The 7,189-nt window shown below is 29.6% G+C and overlaps 1 pseudogene; it reads right to left on the bottom strand.

Moving 5' to 3' along the window:
• Nucleotides 1–307: 307 nt before the first annotated feature.
• On the bottom strand, nt 308–2,666 carry LOC123305617 (annotated as a pseudogene).
• Between the last annotated feature and the right edge of the window lie 4,523 nt (nt 2,667–7,189).

Below are 7,189 nucleotides of genomic sequence, written 5' to 3'. Positions count from 1 at the left end.
GTACGTGCTAGCGATTCCGCTTGCGAGACGAAGAGAGAAACGTAATTTGAAGTAAAAAATAAAAGAGAAATAGAAACGATAGTCTGTCAAATAATTATCAGGATTCTTATTGTCGGCTCGTCTCTCGTTGAAGTGCTCTTGTATCGCCTCGCTTCTCTTGTCTCTTGCGGCATCACTAGTTCGTCCGTACAACGATAATAAACAATCTCCAAGACTCTATTAAAGGATTTAGAAAAGCTAATTTCTTATAATAATAAAAAACAAAAGTACTCATTCTGAAAATTAATCTGTTATATTTCTGGTTTATTATCCGTTGGAGTCTATTCTTGCGCAGAGCGTAGGCTCTCATGATACACAGGCTCCACAAATGTAGATAATTCCAAAGAAGTCAACATTTTTCAAAATTTTTCAATAATAGCAAAACTTTTGTTTTCTTCTGTTTGGTCACGATCACCCCAACCCCAAATTGTAGGTGAATGTGATCCATCACCGGTTCTTGCAATACGTTTTTGTATCATATCATCCGAAACAGTTTTAAAATCGTATGCCCAACCGATTTTCCCAAATATATTTTTCAATACAAATGTGGTAACATTTATACGACCACCACCCAATTCACTGGCTCTATAATCCCAGGGGAATGCGTGGTGATAATTATGCCAACCTTCTCCCAATGTCATTATTGAAACAAACAAAGTTTCCCGAGCACTGGTGATTCTGAAATAATAAATAAATTTAAATTAATCAATCAAGATTTTCGATGATTCAATACTTAATTTAAAAAAAATTTTTTACTGTGTATATTATCTTACGTATCATACGGTTGGTTTCCAAACAAATGGGCCCAACTTTTTTACTAAGAATGTAACGTGTAGTTGAAAGATGAAACGCAAGGACACAGCAATAAACCACGAATTTATAAGTGTTTCGGTCCAAAAATACCATGGAATAACCGTTGGTAAGAAAGCCCAAAATAATAATATCATTCTATAATAATATCTAAAACAAATGGAACATATTTAATCGATTTTGTCGCAGATGGTGGATTTCAAAAATTTTACTCTCATTATATTTTCAATCAAAGTAAAAGAGAGAAATAGAAGAAAGGAGTTGTAAATTTAAGAATATTTTTGCACAATTCCACCATCGGTACAAAATTAATTGTTAATTTTTCTTGAAGAGACAATTTCTTAAAACACACTTCGGTGTGATATAGCTTACCTTATCTGAAATCTTATGAATGGATCACTCTTTATATCAGACATATCAATTGTCTTACTTTTATCTATTTGGTCTGGATGTGGCTCAATGAGTAACCATCCAATGTGTGAAAAAAATAATCCACGTTTCGAGTTATGTGGATCAGCATTTGTATCAGTATATTTATGATGCAATCGGTGGTATAATATCCATCTATATAATGTCTCCTATTAATGATGTAAAAATTTGCAACTAGTTCCAGACGGAGTCAGATATACGAAATACAATGAACAAGTTCTGATTCCTACACTTAAGACCCTTACCGAAATTATGTACCAACGTAAAACTCCAAAGCATTTTTTCATTTTGCATTAAAGTATTTTTATTCCATTCCAGAATTTGCACTGCTTAATATGGAAAACATGTTTTATATTTTGGAGTAAAATATCTCAAAAAAATATCTCATTACTCTCCTTCTTTTGAGATTTTTTTGTACCCAGCAATGAACTTGGAAATGAGGAAAAAAGACTAGGTACTAAAAATAATATACAGCGAAAGACAATAACTGCTTGGCCAGCCCATTTTCTAATTGACATTGTGCATTTATTGGTTTTTGAGAGTCTTAAATCTACGAATCAAGCAAAAATCTTGTTCCTCTTATTTTGCTTGCTCCCCTTCCATCGAAACTCGATCAAATGGACCTTTTTCCTGAGAAAAGTACGGACAAAATCCGTTGCGTAGTTTTAAAGATCAAATCATAAATAGGAACAGACAGCGTGAAGCGACTTAATTTTAAACTACGTAGTGATTCACTGGAGATTTCAAGTATGGGTTATGAATTTCAGTCTCAATACTTGGTTGCTACGGAATTTAAAAATTGTTGACTGACTTTCAACTTTCAGGAAAAAGATCCATTCAATAATAAAAAATTAACTCTACTTACTTGAAGTGCTACAGTATGTAAAATTAACAATAGTAATTTCAATTGCCATTTGGCTTTGAATGCACGATGTGTCCATAATCGGTGAGCTCCAGCCGTAACAGAAAATGATGTTCCCAAATAAAGAACAAATTCTGAAAATTACAAAGGATATCTATCTTCTTATTATTATTCAATTCAATTTAATTCGATTAATCCCATTTTAGATTATCAAAAAAATACATTGTATGCCAGATATTAAAGTAATTTAGCTACTTGCCAAAAGCAGTTGTAAGTAATTTCGCTGATGTAATCATCAAATAAATGCCATAAATCGCTTGGATATGGAATATGGTGAAAAATATTATATAAGACCAACGATATTTTCTTTTATATTTTCTTTCTTGGTCTGATTTTGTATTTTCTTTTGACAATTTACTTTGGAGTATTTCTTCATATTCATTTTCGTATAAAACATATTCATCTTGATTTGGGTTTGGTGACATTACCTTGGTTCAAAATAGACGAGCAAAATCACTGGTTTCATAAAAAAACCCTTTAAAAATATCAGATTTTCTCAATTATTTCTTGAAATTTAAAATTTAAAGTCAAAAATTTTAACTTAAAGCTGAAAATAAAAACTTGCTATTAGAATTCAGCAAAAATTTAAATCTAATTAAAACAAAACTAATAATAATTAACACAGAAAATTTAACATGGATTAAAAGAAAAAACTGTTGAAATTTTCCATAGTTGTTTATTAGGTTGCAAAACTTCGTAGGTACCAAAAAATCGACCTCTCAAAGGCGAGCCTAACCCCCTTTTTTGTGGGGTAGTTGGGAGATTTTAATCAGTTTTTTACAAATAACAAAAACAACACCTACATTTATGCATCAATTACAAAAAATGTTCAAATAATTTTTCAAGAAAACCACATAATTAATTTGGTTTAAATTTATCAGATACAACAATCAGGGGATATTTTGTTGTGTTCCTTGAGAATAATTTGTTATATTTAGACTCACAGTAAAAATTGTACGATTATAATTTATAGAAAAATTATATTTCTCTTTAAAATATTGCAATTTTGCTTATTGTTAAAATTAATTTCTTTTTTACAAATATTAACTAATTTTTGTGTGTCTTTTCCTTGAAACTCCCGTTAGTTATGTCCCTTATACTATGTGAAAAATAAAATTAGAATTACTTAATGCAATTAAAAAAAACACAGATTCCACAAAAAATAAAATAAAAAAAGCTTCAAAAATATCAAGTTTGTTGAAATATTTCTTTAAATAATATTGATTAAAACTAATAAAGAAAATATAATAATTAAAACAAAATTATTCAATATTATAAACAAATTTAAAAATAGCGTTATTATAATGGAATATGAAAATATGAAAATTAACAAATGATAAATAAGGAATGTAATTTTGCAAAATCACATACTTATTATGTCTAAAATTTGCAGCACAAATAATGGATAATTTCAAAAAATTAGAAAAAAATTAATAATAAATTTTTTAATAAACAATATGAAATTGTGGAAATTAACATACAATGAACAATGCAATTTTCCAAAAAATTTACATAATTAATTTCTTTTAAATTTACCACATGTAATACTTACTGTAAATAATTATGGATAAGGCTGGATAGAATTTGAAGATTTTTGAATGATGAAAATACCAAAAATTTACATTTAAAACAAATGAAAACAATCACTATGTCCACTGTTAGATAGCCACACTTACGTACATGTCACACACACATAACTAAAATTCCCATGTAACATGTACTATATAATTTGTGGCCTGTCGGGTAAACAGTGATGTCTACCAATAAATGTTTCAAACAAAAGTTGATTATTTTTTTAAAAGGAACATTTTTTTTTCATTTAAGCTTTTGTTCTATCTGTAACGGTTCACAAGATGGGTCCTATGGGCTCAAGAGCCAATGGACTCAAGAGCCAATATTTTGCTCATTTACGAACTCAATTTCACTTTTTACGTCCTAAGCACACTTTAAAATTATTAGCTTGAAACCTCTTTTCGTTTTTGAGTTATCATGTTTACAGACGGACAGACAGACAGGCAGAAAACTGGAAATGGACTTATTCACTGACTTTATGAACTTCTATAGCAAATTTAGTTTTTAGCAATATTTTTAAGCGTTACAAACTTGGGACTAAACTTAGTATACCTTGATATATTTCATATATGCACGGTATAAAAATGCAAAAACCAAGTTTGTTGTAATCAAATTTTTTGTTTAATGTTAGCATAACTTAAAAATAATCACATAATAAAATTTATGCGGCAGCTAAGGAAACAAAACGAAAAATTTAGAGAAAAAGTTGGTCCATATCCACCGAAAATCTACATATTATAGTTTATTAAGACAGATAAAATTATGCTATGATAAGTTATAGAAAAAATCGATTTCTACAATTTTGCTTATCGTAAAATTAATTCCTATTTTATATTTATATTAATCACATTATTTCGCTTTTTGTGCTTTTCTTCCTTGAAACTCTCGTTTGTTACGCCCCTTATACCTACTACGTGAAAATTAAAATTTGAATAAGTTATTGCGTTTTCTAATGCTAATTTTTTTATTGTGAATTTTAAGATTTTCATTATGTGGTAATTTTTGAATAACAAATTTTCCAGCCTTATATTTTGGTATTCATACTGATAGCATGAAATGCGTAAACAAAGATCCAAAAGAATTAGTTCTTAACCTTTGCGAACAAGGACATTTTTAAACAAATAGTGAAAATAAAACACAATTTTAAAATATATTTCCAAAAACTTGCTCATGCCAAACTCAGTAAAAACGAAAGCTCTTAAAAAGCTTAAATAAATTATGTTGCATTGATTTAAAAAAAAAAAAATTAACATAGACAAATAAATATAAAAATGAGCCAAGTGCTTGTGGTACACACAAAAAAGGTTCCGTTGTCAGCAACAATGAACCTTTTTCCTGGCAAAAGTACCTACAGCTAGTACAATAGCTAGATATTTGAAGGGGTGAAGATGGAATATTTTAGAATAGAATCGAGAGTGTCTGGCCTAAGTCACCAATTGCTGAAATTTTGACGGAAAAATATGGATTATATTTATTACCAAAAAGACACTTTCCAAAAATAGAAATCGAGGGAATCCTCGCATTTCGCTTTGAATTAGCAATAAACTGATTTTAGAAAAACTATAGTATCTGTAAGTATTACATTTGTAAATATTTGGAATAATTAAAATTTTTGCTGTGCAAAAGAATATTTATATATTTTTACCAACGAATTATGTCGGAACTAATTTTTCTTGAAAGTCTTTATTGTGGACTACTAACGATACTTTTCCCAAATTTCCCAATTTAATCGACTAAGTGCAGGTTCGAATCCAGGCACCGGCATGCTGATCAATAATAAATAATGGGGTCGGTAAATTGATATACTTACGGAACGAAGTAACCGACTCCACCCACATCATAAATTTAGTTGTATGCATTCGGATGAAGTTTAAATAAATAAAGATTTTAAAAAAATATGGATTTGGGTGGCATTTGTTATAGACGTATGTCTAAAGAATGGAGGTTAAACCCCATTATTATTATTATATCGCATGGCTTAAAAGTTATAGAGAGAGTGGCACAACTATTGTATACTTTGGTGCTTCATCTTTGATGGCGGAACCCTAAAAGTGAAGGAAAGAAATGTTTATAAATTTCTAGAGAGGAAAGATGTGTATTTTTTTGAGTGACTCTGTAAATTATGATCTTAAAGAGAATACAGTTTAAGAATACAAAAAGCAAATAATTATATTATTGTTGAACAATAAAAAACAAGACTACACATTTTTTTTTTGTTTATATGTAAAATTAATTTTATGTTCAATATTTTGGTTTGAATATTTATTATTATTACTTTTTTGTGACATACTGACACACCGTTGCCAATGTCTCACTACTCCGTGACTGGCTGACTGGTTTATCACGATATTTTTAAAACTTAACACTTGATTGATTTGAAATTAAGCATGGTTGTTCATTTTGCGATGTTTATTAAGAATGGATCTTTGGAAATTTAACTCTTAATGTGACGTAAGTTTGTATGAAAATTTATTATATCATTTACTGACGAACTACTGAAATATACTGACACTCTGGTATATTTTCCCCAAATTTTGAGGTGGCAGCCCTATCTGCGGGGCTTCATTTCTCTTAATCGCGATTGTGAAGTTAGATAGTCCATAGTTTTCTATTGATAATTAGGGGATTTGCCTACGGTACGTGGAACTGGGTGAGCATGGATGAAAACAAATATGGCTAGAATAAGGAAACTAGGATATATCTATCATTCCTCAACGCATTGCCTTTCCTATAAATTGAGTTAAAAACGCTTTGAGTGTCAAATGGAATGTCTGAAAGTGATTTATTAAAATGCCTCAGAAAGGATTTACATTGATAGAAAGGTTATTGTGTATTAGTGTCCTGGATGCTCCACAATATTAAAAAAATATTAGAGGGTATTCTAAAACATTCCAGAATGATTTGGAATTTTCTAGAATTGATTATTAAGATTATTGATGAATATGGTGACTTGACGCTCTATTTTTTGTTTTAATTTTAATTTTTTAGATATTGCAGCTTGCTTCCCACGAAATTCGACAACACTGTAAACATGTGTATATCTGTGTGTTTTTGGAATGTTGTGTAAAATGTTTGGGAATAATCAAAACCTTTTTCTCTTCTGTAAATTCAGTATTCACAATGTCATGTAGTGACATAAGATCAGGTGAATCCTCATCGTGAATCGTAGGTAAAATAACAATTGTTAGTATATATTGTATGCTGCTATGCTGACTAGCATGTATATCGTTTGGTCACATATGGACACATACTGACAAAACAGACACACAAGATGGATAGACAAGCTAGCCCACACATAAACAAGTGAATTTATTTTTGTCGACAGTTGACATCTTTTATTTTTATGAATTAATGGAAAGAAACCTATTTTTTTATATTTTATTTGTATGAGGTGCCACTGAACTTGATTTAGAATCA

This window comes from Chrysoperla carnea, chromosome 1 (genome assembly GCF_905475395.1).
Source record: "Chrysoperla carnea chromosome 1, inChrCarn1.1, whole genome shotgun sequence".
NCBI lineage: Eukaryota > Metazoa > Arthropoda > Insecta > Neuroptera > Chrysopidae > Chrysoperla > Chrysoperla carnea.
Note: the sequence above shows the minus strand (reverse complement) of the source record. Positions and strands in the feature narration are given on the sequence as shown.